Here is a 17,920-nt window from a genome sequence, read left to right as displayed (position 1 = left end):
CTGGCCAACGAGGTAGCAGTGGGTGCCTGAGGAGGGTGGCACTAGGGATGACCAAGGCTTGGCAGAACTTGTTGCAGGAGTTCTACACCTCTCTTTTTAGGCTGCCCCACCATGGTGCCTTCTGAATTCCAGCTCTCCATGCTGTTTTTTCTCTTGTTGACCCTCAACCAATCCCATTTGGGAATTAAGTGCTTAGCGAAGTGTTGGCAGATGACACATTTGTAATTTGATGGTGGTGGTGGAGGCAGTGGATTTTGGAATTAAAAGTTCTTTGAGTCAAGGGAATAGAGCTTTTTTTTTGGTCAGTGCCTGGATGGAGAGAGCAGTGTCATATACATTATCTCACAGAGGAGGTATTTTGAGATAGGGAGCCATGCTTCCCACCCTCTCAAATATGCATTGCTAAATATCCTGATTACTCAGAAGACTGTCATCTAGAGCTGAGAAGTCCTAGACTCCTGGTGGCTACCTTGACTTGTCTCCCAGCAAGATCTGCTTTTTAAAAAATTTCCCAGTCTCCAGGACAAATGCATTCTTCTCTTGATTTGCAACAGGCTGAAGAGAAATGATTAGGTTCCTGTTCTGTTCTTGACTGGGATTCAGGCGGTCACAGGTTTGAGCTTCTCTGATGACCCAGGGAATGGTTCCAATTATTTAGTGGAAATGAAGTAACTGTTTCAACATGTGATTTCCACAGGATTTAGGAAGGACATCATGCCAAGAATTCATCTCCAAATAGTGAAACCATTAAGCACTTTTGGTTACTGATATTAATTTAACAAACTCACATAAGCCAAGATTCATCTTTGTTGGCTTATCAAAATCATAGTTTTGAAAAGTCAGAGTATTGAAAGCATTCCTTTATTAAAACTAAGCAGAAGAAATATGCCTAAACAAATTTTTGTGGGGCAAAATTCATGGTGTGTTTTTAAAAATAATATTTTTTCCTAACTTTAAAAGCAGTAGATGTTCATTGTAGAAAAAATTGGAAAATAGAAGTAAAAAAAAAAATTAAGAATGTATCACCTGTAGTCTTCTACTTAGAGATGACTACTCTTAACATTTTAGTGGATTCTTTCAGGGCTTTAGTTTTCAGTGCATGAACTGTACAATTTACATAGTCAAATTTATACTGTGTAATTAATTTCATAATGTGGCTTTATGATGCTTTATGATGAGCATTTTCCAATGCCATTCAGATTAATTATAAACCTTTTAAATTAATAATCACAATACACATGTACCATTATTTATTTGTTTTTAATTTTTAAATTTTTCATCTTGAAATAATTTCGGTTTTACCAAAAGTTGCAAAAATAGTACAAAGATTTTTAGTATACCTTTCACCAAGCTTTTGCAAATGTTAATGTCTTACATAATCATGTAGAATGATCAAAACAAGAAAATTTACTATAATGTAATACTTTTTTCTCCAGACCTTATCCAAATTTCGTTGTTTTGCTGATGTCCAGGATCATGCATTGCATTTGGTTGTACTGTCTCCTTAGTCTCCTCCAATTTAAGATAGTTTCTCCATTTTTTCTTTGCCTTTCATTAACTTGACTTATTTTGTATACTGTCCCTCGGTTTGGGTTTCTCTGGCATTTTCTCATGATTAAATTCAGGTTATGCATTTTTGGTAAGAATACCACAAAAATGATTTGCCCTCCTCAGTGTCTCAGGGCATCAGTTCAGAAGGTGATAGATCATAATTTATTAAACCATCTATCTATTGTAGTTTCTGACTTTTACACGTAATTTTGCATCTCTGTGATCATTTTTGAAGGAGCGATTCTTATAAATAGAATGAGTCAAAAGGTATGTGTGAACATTTTAAAAGGCTTTTGATGATACCATATTACAAAACTGTTTCTCAGAAAGGTTTTATCCGTTCACTCTTGTATTAGTAATAATAGAATGCTTCCCTCCTATTAACAACAAAGTAAAACAAAAAGTTAATTTGATTACTGTGGAGGCTAGTGCGTTTTACATGTATTTCCTAACCATTTTTCATTCTGATTTCATGACATATCTATCTAACTACCATTGACCCTTTTGCAAAGTTCTAAGTGCTTTGTGTATACCATCTCATTTAATCCTTACAACTACTCCTTGAGGACAATACTATTGTCATTTACATTTTACAGATTAGGAAATCTGGGGCTCAAAATATTTAAGTAATATGTCTAAATTCAGACAGCTATTAACTGGTGGAGACAGAGTTAGAACTCAGACCTAAAAGCACCTGCACATAACTCTTATGCTACCCTCTCTTTTTGTGTTACAAAGTATGTTCTTTAATAATGACAGCTTTTATTTATTTATTTATTTATTTATTTATTTTTAATAAAGATGACTGGTAAGGGGATCTTAATCCTTGACTTGGTGTCGTCAGCACCACACTCTCCCAAGTGAGCCACGGGTCGGCCCTCAGCTTTTATGTTTTATACTTTCAACATCTTGCAAAATGGTAACAAAAATCTGTGCTGAGTGGTTTAATTCTTAAAATGTAAAAAGCTTTTATAAAATGAGAAGTCGGGAGGGCTTCTTCTTTTTATTTAAAATCTATGATTTGGGCACTTCTTAAAATTGATATTGGGTCCTTTAAAAATGATTGCAATAAAATTACTCTTTTAAAACTTTGGTCTTTTTTACTTTGTAAGATTCTTTGTTTAAAAAAGGAAAAATTCTTCTAATCTTGCCTCCTTCTGTTTTAGGAATGCTGTTCTTATGGAAATGAAGAAAATAAATGGCTTAATTGTTATTTTACTCAAAAACATAATAGACAATAGTTACTCCAGACATTGGTGTTCCTTTTCCATTTTCAGAATGCTCATCGTTGAATTATCTACCTGGTGAATGAGGTAGGGCAAGGATTTCTATCTTCATAAGGAAACAGAAGCTGAGAAAGTTTTGGTGATATTTCCAGTCATACTAGTTTGTAGGAGATTTGGTACTAAAACACAGGATATGTGAATTACAGCCCTTTCTACCATATAAAAATAATTTAGGAGTGAGCTGTGAAACACTGAAGTTCTGAATACTCCTTAAATTCCTGTGTCTTTTCTGAGTAAGAAAACCATATCCACTCTGGATAGCTTTAGTTTGCTAGCTCACAAATATATCTTTAAAACATGTCAAAAATGAAACTTATTTTTCTCCTTAAATATACTTCTTCAAAATGTCGTTAAGTGCCTCCACCATATTTCCATTTGCTTAAACCAGAAACTTGGGAGTCATTTTTAGTTCTTTTTTCTTTCATCGAATCCCTATACTCTGGTTTTAGTTCCTATGAACTCTCTAATCCATTCCCTTCATTAGTTTATACTATTACACTATAGTCTCTTTCCTGATTTTACAGTGGTTATCTAACCACAATCTATCTCTCCAATCTTACCTCTCAGTCTAATCCCATTCTTCTTTATGCAGCATCCAGAATGGTCTAGGTCCAGGCCATAGCACTTGCCTACTCAGTTGGGGCTTGGGTACAGGAGCTGCTCTCAGTTGGCCACCAGAGGTGGGTATTGTATGGATGGGTATGGTGGTTTGGGTGTGATTGACTCCCTCACAGTAGTATTCTTTTCAACTGTAACAAACTACACCGTCATGTGTTCTCATATCAAGGATGTACTAAGGGTGTTACAAATGGATGGATGCACATGACAACTAGAGTCTGACTCTCTCAACCAGGTTTAACCACGTCCTAGCAAGGTGATTGTTCAGAGCGTTGTTAGCTTAATATCTCTGATCTTCCTGGAAGCTGAATCTGAACAGAAGGAAAACTGCTGATTATGATTGATATTATACACTGGGTTTTGTGTTGTCTTAAATAACCCATAGTCTGTCTAATGATAATATCTGAATTCTATCAATTTTGTGCTCTGCTGTCATATAGAAATTTCTTAATGCATTTAGGAATAAAGTTGTTCAAATGGATAAATTCTTTGGAAACTGAGGATTTTCTTCTTTAAGCTCAAAAACTGTGTATTAGACATTCTGAATTCAAAATTCGCTATGAACCTTCCACCCCCAATCAATGTAACTAGTTGTAATTAGTTGTTTTTTTATTACTCGTCATTTTACATGTAAATGGGTAGCGATGTTTCCAGGGCCTATTGAGAGTATTGAGCCGTTTGCCCCTCATTAAATAGCCCCAGATAGCTGTTTTCTACTTTTTGTAGTTTTTCTGTCTCTTTCCTAGTTGACATTCCATGATGCTGCCAGTGAGTTTGCCTGTAACAGTTCTTGTCCTCACTTCCAGTGTTGCTGGATACTGGGGGAACCAAACCAAGCCTGACAGTTGTACAACAGACAAGAGTAAATAGGTCCAGAAGAAGAGTATAAGGGCTTATCTGGGATCAAAATGTATAAATGTCAGAACATAGGTTTTGTGACATCCAGTATTTGAAATTGCCATCTGAAGGTCAAAATGGTCAATTATTGGCAATTTCATCTAGTTAAACCTAGTATTTTGATTTTTTTAAAAATCATACTTGAGTGAGCTAGACCAGTGTTTATCAGACTGTTGGGGTGAAAGATCAGTTTTGGGTTTTTTTTTGTAATTTCCAATCCATCACAGACTAATGCTTTTGTAAAAGACAGAAAATATTATTGCCAGAAAAATTGAGAAGATACACAAAATACAAGCCCATTTATTTTATTAGATTCAAAGATATAAAATTATATTTTAATAAAAATAATCAGAACAACTTCAATAGAAAAGAAAAAGATATAAAAACTGTACACACTGGGTATAGAGGATGAATATAGGAATTAGCGTACACTCAAACCTTTGTCCTCTTTAATCATAACTAATGCAATTATGAGGAAAATAATGATTTCTTATAGTAAATGCCTATGTGAACACTTTGAATGTACACATTTTATCAGCATTAAAAATTTTAATTGACATTTCCAGGTTGAATTGCTAATAATACTACTTGCAGGAAATAATCTACATCTGAGTTGTGTCTAACTTTTGTTTTAATAGCATTCATAGTATAGTGTTTCAGAGGTATGACGACAGAAATGGAAGAAGAGATTTTAAAACAATTTCAGCAAAGTCAGATATTTATTTTTAGGACAATGAAGCAAATGATGCACTATTTTTGAAATGTATTTTAAATCTTTCAATGGTTCTAACAATTTATTCTGTGAAATTATTGTAAAAGTTAAATTATATTTTGATGAAATAAATGGTTTCTGGATCTATGAATTTCTTCTGCTTTTTCTGATGGAAAATAAAAGATAAAAATGTTATATAAAATTCATAAGGCATTTGATAACTTTTCATAGATATAAAATATCGATTATAACTTTATTGATAATTGTCATTAACTTGTAAAAACTCTTCTTCTTTTAAAAGCTTCTAACTTTTTTTTTTTTTGCCCTTCAATGTAATGTGCCATCAAAAAAATAAAATTCACATTCCTTCTTTGCATGGACATATGAAGATCATTAAGAATATTGATGGTGCCAGACAAAAATAGAATCTGGCTGTCCAATTCACATCTGTAAAATGATGAGGCAAGACTGATATTTTTATCTTGCAGAAGCACTAAGAATTTGTTCATAGCTCAAACATTCTCCACTTTCCCCCTTAGTAACTATCGTACCTCTGCAGTACTAATAATTCTTTATGATCAGTATCATATAATAAAGAGATTAATATAAAATTTAATGCATTAGAGTTTAAATAATTCAAGATTTTTACTAGGTCACTAAGCTCATTGCTTAGTTCTGCTGACATTTTTCTTTTGTTAGGAGAATTTTTTAACAAAGGAAGCAGTGTATTGATTGACATTCTGTGCAAGCTCCTTAATCTGGGTAACAACTCCTGAATGCTTTCTTGACATTCCAGCTGTGCCATCAGAATATACTGCTCCCTTAAACTTAGACTTCAAGCCACATTTGTGAACGATGTAATATTTCATAATTTTATACAGTTCACAACTAGTTGTGTTTGTTAGCAATGAAGCTGAGAAAAAGAATTTCTTTACATCACTATCATGTTCAAATTGCATATGCATTAAAATACTTTCAATGTTAACTGCATCAATTTTCAATGGAAAAAAACTTTGCTAGCTTTATTTGTTCATTAAGTTAGTCTTTCATCTCATTAGCTAATTTCTTTCTTTTTTTTAATCTGTGGAGCCTTTTTGTAATCATTAACTGATTTCTGAATATATCAACTGAAAGTTGTACCTGAGCTATGTTTTTTGCTGTATGTTCATCAAGCAATTTGAAGCAAATTATTTTGATTCAGTCTTTTACTAATGTCCTTGACTAATGTCAGTTGTATATGGTTTGTCGTCACAACCTAAAGTGCTATTTTATAAAAAGCTCTCAAAGCATTAATGTTTGTGTATGAACTATTAAACATTTGTGTTAGTTTTTTAATTCACTATTTTTTCTTTCAAAGTTTTTTGTGGTTTTGAACTTTTTTTTAATGCAAATACCACTTACGTTTAGGAATTTATTTAGTTGGTTCCATTGCTTCCTTAGTTTCTACAAATAACACACTGTGGTTTAGTACTTGACCACCGCTTACAGCTACAGAACCAAACAAATCCAGTGTATGAGGGATCATAATTCGAGCAAAACAGGTACAAACTCTTAATCTTTCTTTCTTTGGAATCACTCCAATTGTAATCATTTGGTCAACTACTATTGCCATATTCAGAAAAAGTATGTCTTTTTGGGGGCAAAAATGTCCAGTGAAGCTTATTTTGCCATAAAATTTTTAAAAAGTCTTGACTAACATTTAAATTAATTGTAAAAATAAGTTATGAGCAGTGCTTACACTTTTCAGGTTTTTATATACTTTGGGGTTTCAGTGGGCAGACTACCCTTAAAGTAAATGGGCCTACTGCTCATGACCTGTCTGTAGCTCATGCCACATGCAGCTTATCTCGCGAATTCACTAACACTGAACTGAGCTATGCCTTGCTTAGCGAAAGGAGCCACTGATCACATGCTGGGATGTTGTGGCAACATCAAATTGCTGTTTTCAAAAGTTTACTGAATCAGTTATTTACCTTATTGCGAACCTGTAACCAAAGAGTTCATGGACCAGCATTAGTTCACAGACCACACTTGGAGTAGCACTTAGCCAATGGAAACTATAAATACACAAAATAATGTAGAGATGTAATTGCTCTCATTTGGATACTGCATAAGAGCCTACAGAGCATTGTCACATGCATTGTCTCCTTCTCAGTGTAACTCAAAAAGGATAACATTTTTCTCATTCTGCTGTCAAACCTCCCACAGCTAAGAAGTGGCAGTCAGAACTTAAAACTCCCAGGCATTTGGACCCCCAGTCCAATATGCTGTGCCATCTATAATTCCTGAATACCTACACAATACCTAGATACCTAAATAATATGTATTTGTTACTACTTCTTTCCAGCTATTTGCTGTGACAGCTCAATTCTGGATCAATGAGTAGTCTCTTTTGACAACTCATTTGCTGAATAGATTTGAATTGACTTATTTGTGATCATATAAAAAGTCCTAGAGTCAATTTTGTTCTCTAAATTTGTTATCCTAAGATACAATTAGAAAAGTACATCCACTGTCACTTTTATAAAATGCCAGTTTATAAAAAATGAAATCTTTACCAACTTTTCTCAATATACCTTAAATATACTCCATCCCCTCGTTTGAATGAAAAACGGGAAGATAAAAACAGGTATCCTATGATTATATATTTCAGCAGCTTTCTAGATTAACTCCTTCATTTCCATTTTTTTTTTTTTTTAAAGATGACCGGTAAGGGGATCTTAACCCTTGACTTGGTGTTGTCAGCACCACACTCAGCCAGTGAGCGAACCGGCCATCCATATATGGGATCTGAACCCGTGGCCTTGGTGTTATCAGCACCGCACTCTACCGAGAGGGCCACGGGCCGGCCCCCATTCATTTCCATTTTTAACTGCCTCTCATAAAAAGGGTTGAAAATAAAAATACCCTGGGGCCAAGCAGGTAATGTAATAAGGAAGTAGGTTGGGTGGAACTGTGGTGAACTACCCAGGGCAGGCTGTTTAAAATGGGCAGCTGCTGGCTCTTAGAACTTCAGCTCATTGTATCTATACAGTACATGAGACCAGAGCCACTAGATCCTCTGATTTTTAAGAAAAGTTGAAGACCTGAATTCTCATTAGAATTTTTTCGTTTTTTAAAGTTGGCAGCAAATTAAAATATTTTGAAACACTAAAGTCAACCCAGCTGCAGGCAGACTGGGTTGACAGCTAATCGTTTCCTGCTGGCTTGTGCAGAGATCACTGGTACAGCTGAAGGCCCTCAGCCACTTAGAGTCATTAGGAGGAAAGTGAGGTTATAAGTTTAAGAAAGATTTTTAACTAGAGGTGAAATAAAACGTTTTCTGCTCAACCCTAACTTTGCCAGGAAATTTGTTAACAGAGCACCCTCAATCTAATCACTCTGGTGTTTCAGGTGTGTATGCTACTAAAAAATTTTTTTATTGTATATAAAATAAAATTGACCATTTAAACCATTTTCAAGTGTACAATTCAGCATCATTAAATATTTTACAGTGTTGTGCAACCATGATCCCTATTCATTTTCCAGAATATTTTCATCATCCCTAACAGAAACTTTGTACTCGTTAAATACTAACTCCATTCTTTCATCTAGTTCCTGGTAACCTCTATTCTACTTTCTTTCTCAATGATTTGCCTATTCTGGGTAACTCATAAAAGTAGAATCATATAATACTTGTTACTTGAGTCTGGCTTATTTTACTTAGCATAATGTTTTCAAGATTCATCCATGTTATAAACTGTATCAGAGTTTCATTCCTTTTTAAGATTGAATAATATTCCATTGAATTTATGTACCACATTTTGTTTATCCATTCATCTATTGATGAGCATTTAGGTTGTTTCCTCCTTTTGGCCATTTTGAATAATAGTGCTATGAACACTGTTGTACAAGTATCTGTTTGAGTCCTTGCTGTCAGTTCTCTTGGGTACGTAACTAGGAGTGGAAGTGCTAGATTATGTGGTAACTCTGATTAACTTCATGAGGAACTGCCAAACTTTTCCACAGAATCTGTACCATTTTACATCCCCACCAGTAGTGCACAAGTATTCCAATTTCTCCACATCCTTACCAACACTTGTTATTTTCTGTTTTGTTTTTATAATACCTATTCTAATGGGTGTAGAGTAGTGTCTCATTGTTTTGATTTGCATTTTCTTTATGGCTAGTGAACATCTCTTTATGTGTTTCTTGGCTATTTGTACACCTTCTTTGGAGAAAATGTCTGTTACAGCCCTTTGCCCATTTTGGGGTTGTTTGTTTTTTTCTTCTTGTTAAGTTGTAGTTCTTTATATCAAATTATTGAGCTATTTTACAAATGATTTCTGGCTTTTTTTTTTTTTTTTTTTGGCAGCTGGCCAGTACAGGGATCAAAACCCTGGACTGTGGTGTTACCAGCACCATGCTCTAACCAACTGAGCTAACTGGCCAGCAAAAACACAGCTTTATTTTATTTTTTAAAACACCTATCTAATTTTTCTTCCACCTAACACCTCATCAGTCCTATGGTAAAGGGATTTGAAAATAGTCATAGACCTATAGGGTGGTGAGAGAGGAAACAATAATCATTTTTTTTCTTTTTTAGTTTTTAATTGGATCCTTAATTATTTGGTTTTTGTTTTGTTTTTAACAATCATATTTTAGAAGCTGGGAAGCAGGTAGATGAGTGGTAACTGAACGAATGGCTCAAGACAATGGGACTCTGAGCCAGTTATGGGGAAGTTGATAAGATCCCCAAGGCACATAGGTGGTAACTGGCAGCACCAAGATGCCTCTGGCTCTTGATGTGAGTTGACAGTGGAGGAACAGTGAGAGCTGTTTGAAAAGCTGGATTCCCTCCCCCACTCTGCTGCTGGGCAACTGTTCTGCCCTATCCCAGCAGGAATTTTCACATTAATATCTGTGGGGTTAAAGGGTGGGGCTGCAGAAGGGACATTTTCATTGAAGAGTTCACAGTGATGCTGGTGTGTGGCCGAGATGGACTAATAGGACAATAAAGAGACATGTTCTGTGATTGAGCCCACTGAAGCCCAGGGCTTCTTGTTCAGCACCTTAGCAAAAGCTTTCTGGTCCTCACAGACTGTCGTGTAGAAAAAAGTTAAATCTGCCCCAAATAAGAGAATGCTCTTGTCAATCCATACATGCTTCTGAATGGAAGAAATGTCTCCAGGAGCATATGTAAGAAGCCGGCAGCCATGGATGCCTCTGGGCAGAGTGAATTCATGACTTGTGTCCCAATGTGAAAGAGGCCATTCACTCTTTAGTACCTTGAATTTTGTGCCACGTACGTCTGTTACTTTCCAAAATGAATAAAATAGAATACCCTCCTCTGGCCCCAAAATACTGCGTACAAAAAAAATCGTATAACTTAGAATTATCGTTTACTGTGTGGCCAAAGGTAAGCTTTCAATAAATATTTGTTGAGTAAATAAAGAAAATAGGAAACGTGTCCCCACCCCCAATCCTCAGAGGTATCCATGGTAATGACATGGTATATAGCCTTCTAAACTCATTTCTTTCTTTTTTTTTTTTTAAAGATGACCAGTAAGGGGATCTTAACCCTTGGCTTGGTGTTGTCAGCACCACGCTCAGCCAGTGAGCGAACCGGCCATCCCTATATGGGATCTGAACCCGTGGCCTTGGTGTTATCAGCACCGCACTCTCCTGAGTGAGCCACGGGCCAGCCCCTAAACTCTTTTCTTGATACCTACAGGAACTACACTTTTTAAACAAAAACGGCATCATGCAATGCATACTATTCTGCAGTTAGCCTTTTTCACCTACTCTTATTTTGGACATCTGGCTAAGTGAGATTATATAGAGCTATCCCATTCCTTTTCTTTAATTTCTTTTTTTTAATTGACAAATGATAATTGTATATTTTTATGGGGTACCATGTGATATCTGGGTACACGTACACAGTGTGCAGTGATCATATTAGGGTAATTAGAGTATCCATCACCTCATACATTTGTCATTTCTTTGTGTTGTGAAATTTCTAAATCCTCTCTAGATTGATCCCGTTCTCTGATGGTAGCACAGGATCTCACTGCAACTTATTTAATCATTCCACTGATTGGTAGACATTTTTTTGCTATTGTAAAGAATGTTGCAGTTAATGTCTTTCTATATATATTATATATCTTTACAAGTGCATGTAACTATTACTGAAGAATAGTTTTAGGGCAATAGGTTTGTCAATCAAATGATATACCTGTTTTAAATGTTAACAGCTACTGCCAAAGTGCTCTTTTAAAAGATGATATCACTTTTTTTGTTATTGCTGAAAAACACTATTAAAGGTAAGTGAATTTTACTATTTATAATTTCTTAAGCATTTCTCTCCTTTTTTCAGGAATAAGTGCTGAATTTTATCAAAATTCTCTTTTGGAATCCATTAAGATGATTATATAACATTTCTTTAATGCCAAGGAGTTTTATTGATAGTTTTCTTAATATTCCATTGTCTTTGCATTCCTGGTATAAATCCCACTGGTCATGGTGTATATTATTTTTTAATAATCTGTTACATTCATTTTGCTAAAGTTTAATCTTTACTCTTAAGTGAAAATGTGATTTTCTTTCTAATGCTATTTTTGCCAAGCTTGACAATCAAGATTATTCTACCTTTTGTATTTTTCTGTGAGATTTTTTTTTTTTTTTTTTTGGTAGCAAGTTAAGTAACTTAGGAACTATGTGCTCTTTCAGTCTTAATGAAAATACTTTGCTTTAAGACCATCTAGGCTTAATGGTTTTAGAGACATATCTTTAACTGTCTTTTAAAACTATTTAATGGTTGTTGAGCTATTCCTTTTTTCCTTTTCCTCAAGTTAATTTTGGTAATATATAATTTCCTAAAATAGAATTCATTTTATCAATAAAAATATTATTGGCCTAAAGTTGTGACATATTTTCTTATAATTTTTAAATCTTTGAAATTAGGGTGACATCCACTTTCTCAATACTAATTGTATATGTGTTTTCTGTTTCTTGTTCCATCTTGCCAGAGGTTTATTCTAATTTATTGGTACTTTTATAGAACCCACTCTTGGAATAATAAATTCTGTGGTTGTAGGTTGTTTTAAAACAGCTACTGTTTTAAGAATAAATAATAGGTTTTTTTTTTTTCCTTTTTGATTAGTTAATTTATGGTTTTGGAAAATGCTTTTTCCTGTTTTTTGAAATTTCTTTTTCTAGCTTCTTAAGTTGGATGTTTGATTTCAATCTTTCTTTAAAATAAATGTTTTGACCTGAGGAATGGAGAAGCGGACCAGACCCCCCCTCCCACAACCAGGCACACTGTGCCAGCGCCTTGGGGCCCGCCCATGGGCCTGAGGTATGGAGCCGGGGACTGGACCCCCCTCCCACAACCAGGCACACCACACCAGTGCCTTAAGGCCCACCTGGGAGCCTGGGGTATGGAGCCAGGGACCAGACACTCTCCACAACCAGACATGCTGTCAGTGCCAAGGAGCATGCCAAAAACATCACCTCTATGTGGGTGGCCCAACGCAGCCACCACAATAACCATGGCTGCTGCGAAAGCAGCTATCTGCCACAACCAACATGCAGATGGTCCGCCAGCCACTGGAGTGCATTGTCACAAGGAGAGTCACCAGCAGAGATAAAGAAAAGAAGAGGATGTCTCTCTCCAGAAAGGCCATTTCAGAGTGACAGAAGAAGCATCTGCTCTATGATAATATTGGGGGACCTGATCACACCTCTCAGCATTGGACAGATCATCTAGGCAGCAAATCAACAGAGTAACCATTACTCTTTCAGAAAGAGAGAAGAAATCTAGGGTAATTAGAAGGGTGAGAGGGGAGGGAGAGGTGGATGGGGAGAGATTGGACAAGGGGCATAAAGAATAATTATGATTTGTAACAATATATATGCTAGTAATATTGATTTGATCAACACATCTCAATGTTGAACCCCAAAATATGTATAATCAATTTTGATTCAATAAAAATTTTTTTAAAAGAAATAAATAAAAATAAAGGTTTTAAGGTTATGACTATTTTCTCTGAGAATGTACCCAGAACTCCTCATTGCTGAGTGCAATGGTCGTTTCCCAGACTGTCCCTGCTTGATCTTTCAGCAGCACATGGACAATTCATCACTCTTCCCTCCTTGAAATCTTTTCTCTTGGCTTCTGTGCACCACTGTGTTGCTGTCCTGTCACACTGGCTGCTCCATCTCAGTCTCTTTTGCTGGTTCCTTTTCTTTGTTGTAAAGCCTTCCCAGACTGGAGGCTTCAGGGCTTGGAGAAAGCCTTCCTTGACAACTCTATTTAACATTGCACCCCCTCCCTCCACTCTATCTCTCTTCCCTGCTTTATGTTCCTCCATGTCACTTAGCAGTTTCTAAAATTACATATAGTTATTTTATTTATGTTTGACTCTACTCCCTTGAAGGTAAGCTCAGTGATGTTAGGAATTTTTGTTCGGGTTTGTTCATTGTTTTGTCCTTAGCACCTAGAACAATGTCTGGCACATAATAGGCACTCACTATACATGTTTGTTAAATGAATGTATGATTGATTTGGCTGTATCCCATAGGTTTTTATATATGTTATTATTTTTTAAATAACTTCTGAATAAACTTCAAATGATAAGAAGTTAAAGATTAGTGAAATCAAACTAAAATAAATACATAGAATTAGAGAACACCTGCTTGCTAGATGGCTAGAATACATAGGCAGAGCTTTAGTTTGATCTGAAGTATATGTGGACAGAGAGGACAGATTTATTGGATCAACTTAGATACTTGGGCAGAGATACCCAGGACTGACATTCTTGGATCTGTACAAGGGATCCTGAAGCTATTGTATGCATTTGCTTTCACTCGTGTATTTCATTTCTAAGTTTCTGAGCCAGACATAATCTAACTTTGGAGCACGACTGGTACTGTCTTAGTCCATTTTGTGCTGCTGTAACAGAAAACCTGTGTTTTAGTCCATTTTCTGTTGCTATAACAGAATACCTGAGACTGGGTGATTTATAAAGAAGAGACGTTTATTTGGCTTATGATTCTGGGACAGCTGCATGTGGCAGCCTCAGGCTGCTTGTACTCATGGGGGAAAGTGGCAGGCAGCTGGCGGGTACCAGCAGATCACATGGCGAGAGGAAGCAAGAGAGAGAGAGAAGGTGCCAGGGTCTTTTTAAGCAACGAGCTCTCGTGGGAACTAATAGAGCAAGAACTCACTCATTAATCCCCCCTCCCCCAGAGAGAGCATTAATCCATTCATGAGGGATCCGCCCCTATGACTCAATCAGTTTCCAACACTACCACATTGGGGATCAAATTTCCACATGAGTTTTGGAGAGGCAACACATCCAAACTCCATCAACCTGAGACTGGATAATTTATAAAGAACAGAGATTTATTTATTACAGTTCTGGAGGCTGGGAAGTCCAAGGTTGAGGGGCCTGTGTGTGGCAAGGGCCTTCTTGCTGCATCATTCCATGGCAGAAGGCGGGAGGGTGAGAGAGCACACGAGAGCGAGAGAGGAAGAGATTTACTCGCAGCCTCAAGGCCTCTAATAATTGGCATGAAACCATCCATGAGGGTGGAGCCTTCATGATCTAAACACTTCCCATTAGGCCCCACCTCCCAACACTGTTGCACTGGGGATTAAGATTCCAACACATATTTTGGGGGGATGCATTCAAACCATAGCAGGTACCGGCTGAGAGTGTAGATTATCCCAGCCATGCTGATTCATGTTCCAACTTCTAGAAGGGGCCACAGGAATGACCCAAGGCTCCCAGGCCCTAGGTGACAAGGAACATGATGGGGAAAGTGCCATTGCTGAGGTTTCAGTTTGGGAGGATTTACTAAATCTCTTTCTCTCTCTGCATATATATATATTATGAAATTTTTATTTTTATAAAATCACATGAAAAGCTGTAGGGTTTTTATATCTGAAATGAATCTGTGAGGTGAAAGCTGTGTCTCCACCTGAAATAAACAGCATGTTATTAATTGAGCCATTCATTAGATCCCTAGATGTGCTGGGTGCCAGAGCCCAAATCAGACTGCACGGGGTAGTTCTGAGCATGTCAGTCCTGCAGAACTGGCCACACAAAACATAGGGAGTTGGAAAAACTGGCAGTAGCCTCCATATGCATAAACTTTTGTATCTCTTATCAGAGAACTTAGACACTGAAAACTTTTTCTGGACAATAACATTATTATAATTTTCTAATATTTAGAATGAAGATTTTTAACTTAAAAGACAAGAAAGAGATTTGGATGGGTTTTTAAGGTGATGGGGTAACATTTTCTCTAAAGGAAACTGTGGTTCTCTCTTCGTCACCCTGGGAGTGGTTAATCCTATTGCAGGAAAAGAGGTGACTTTGGAACTAGGACAAAGTCACACAGAATTCTTGCTCTGCGACTTACTAGCTATGGGTTCTTGGCTAGAGGTCCAGCCTCACCACCTACGAGCTGTGTGACCTTGGGCAAATTATTGAACTTCTTCAAGTTTCAGTTTTTCTCACCTATGAAATGATAATATTAATACAAGGGAACTTTAAAAATTCATGGGAAAATAGATTTAAGAGGTAATACTAATCTTTCCATGAACTTTTCAAAGAACCCTCAAATCTACCTACTAGGGTGTTGAAAGGATTAAATACAGTAATGTATGAGAAATGCTTAGCATTGGTGCTGAACTTGAGAATGAGTGAAACACCATCTTTTATTATTACTGGAGCCTGTATTGTCTTTAGCTTCCTTTTATGGGCTCCTGTTGTGAGAAGCATAACACTCAGAAGAGAGCTTGAGAAGTGGTTTATGTGCGTGAATTATTTTCTAGTTATGTTTAAATTGTAAGTCTGTTCTACATTTAAAGTGCCCTCAGATTCTTGTAGGGAAAGGTATGGGGGCTGTGGAGGAGTAGGGGTTTAATGTGTACTAATTCATTAATCCCTGGTCAACCTAGACTGGGGACATCAAGGCTTGGACAGAGTGTTTCTTTGATCAAGACATCTAAACTGCTCAAATGCTGAATTACAGAGAATTACAGGACTCTGCCAACTATTGAATTACTACTTATCATTTAGATATGATTCATTTGTGAGTTATAAAAATAGGAGGGGTCTTCAAAAAGTTCATGGAAAGGTTTGTATCATCTTTTAATTCTATTTTTCCATGAACTTTTTGAAGTACCCTCATATATCAATATAGTTTATCATCTGAAAACTGATGAATTCAACTAGCTAATTGTGACCACTATTGTATATTTTTTAATTCATTCTATTCCTGTAGTAAAAATAAAATTGATAAAAACAAGCAAGTTGGATTTGGGGGTTCACCATGTCTCAGGAAATAGTTTCATTGTGTAACTGAGGACCCTTGTCCAGAAGGTGTTCTTTCCTCTTTTATTTTTATTTTTTAGGCGGCTGGCTGGTTTGGGGATCTGAACCCTTGACTTTGGTGTTATAAAACCGCACTCTAACCAGCTGAGCTAACTGGCCAGCCCTATTTCCTCTTTTTAAAAAATCATGAGCTGTATAATTTATACAAAGGAGTAAATAAGACATATGTCTTATTAGTCTTTAAAGGCTAATAATAAGATGAACATTCATATATTCACCATGCAGAGTCAGAAATAGAACATTCCGGTATCTTAGAGTTCCTTTGTGTCCCTGCCCTGATCATGCCATTCTTCCCTTGGTGGTAACCATTTGCCGACTTTTGTGTTCATAATTTCCTCACTTAAAAACAGTTTTTAAAATCACATTTGTATGTATGTATGCCTAAGCATACATAAGAACAGGAATAGTCAGTACAACCCTAGCAGAATAGGGAAAGAGCAAGTGATATTACCATCATTAGAAGGAGGTCTCCAGGAGAAAATAAATGGAACAGAATCTCTTGGACAGTTTGCAAGAATCCCTTCTGGAGGGGCCCACGGGCAAAGGCTTGAATGAGTGCTGGGAAAGTAAAACATCTGGCCATCCAGGAGTGTGGGCAAGGGATGTCAAGAGGAAAAATGGGTAAAGAGAGTGAGATTGCTGTGGACTGAATATTTGTCCTCTCCAAAACTCATGTGGGAGCTTGATTCCCAATGTGGCAGTGTTGAAAGGTGGTGCCTTTAATAGGCGATTGTATTGTGAGGACTATGCTTTCATGAATGGATTAGTCCATTCATGGAGTAATGGGTTAATGGTTTAATGGGTTATCATGGGTGTGAACTGGTGGCTTTTATAAAGTGAATACATTAAGAAAAGCTCTTGCTCAGCCTTTGTTATGTGGTACCCTGCATCGCCATGGGACTTCGTGGAGAATCCACACCAAGAAGAACCCCTTCACGAGATGCACCCTCTAGACCTTGGACTTCCCAGCCTCCAAAACTGTAAGAAATAAATTTCATTTTCTTAATATTTATTCAGTTTCAGGTATTCTGTTATCAGCAACAGAAAGACTAATACAGGGATTCTCTATGTTTTTTGCTTCCCACCTCACCCTGACCAACCCCAGTATGCAAGGGTAGGTGAAAAGCAGTGGTTCTCAAGGTATGGTTCCTTGCCAACAGCATCATTATTATCTGGGAACTTTTTAGAAATTTCTAGGTCTCAGTCCAGAACTACTGAATCTGAATCTCAGGTTGGGGCCCAACAATCTGTGTTAACAATCTCTCCAATGATTTTGATGCATGCTAAAGATTGAGAAATACTGGGTAAAAGCACACATTCTACATATTCTCAGTTGATCTAGGTTGTAGGGCATGGAGGAAAGCAAGAGCCCAATGAATTAGTTATGGTCAAGATAGGCTGAGTACAGGTGACAATGTAAGCTGGGCTCACCTGGGCATTCTGTCCTCTGTTACAAAGGAAGTACAAGGCAG

This window comes from Cynocephalus volans, chromosome 6 (assembly GCF_027409185.1).
Source record: "Cynocephalus volans isolate mCynVol1 chromosome 6, mCynVol1.pri, whole genome shotgun sequence".
Lineage (NCBI taxonomy): Eukaryota > Metazoa > Chordata > Mammalia > Dermoptera > Cynocephalidae > Cynocephalus > Cynocephalus volans.
Note: the sequence above shows the minus strand (reverse complement) of the source record.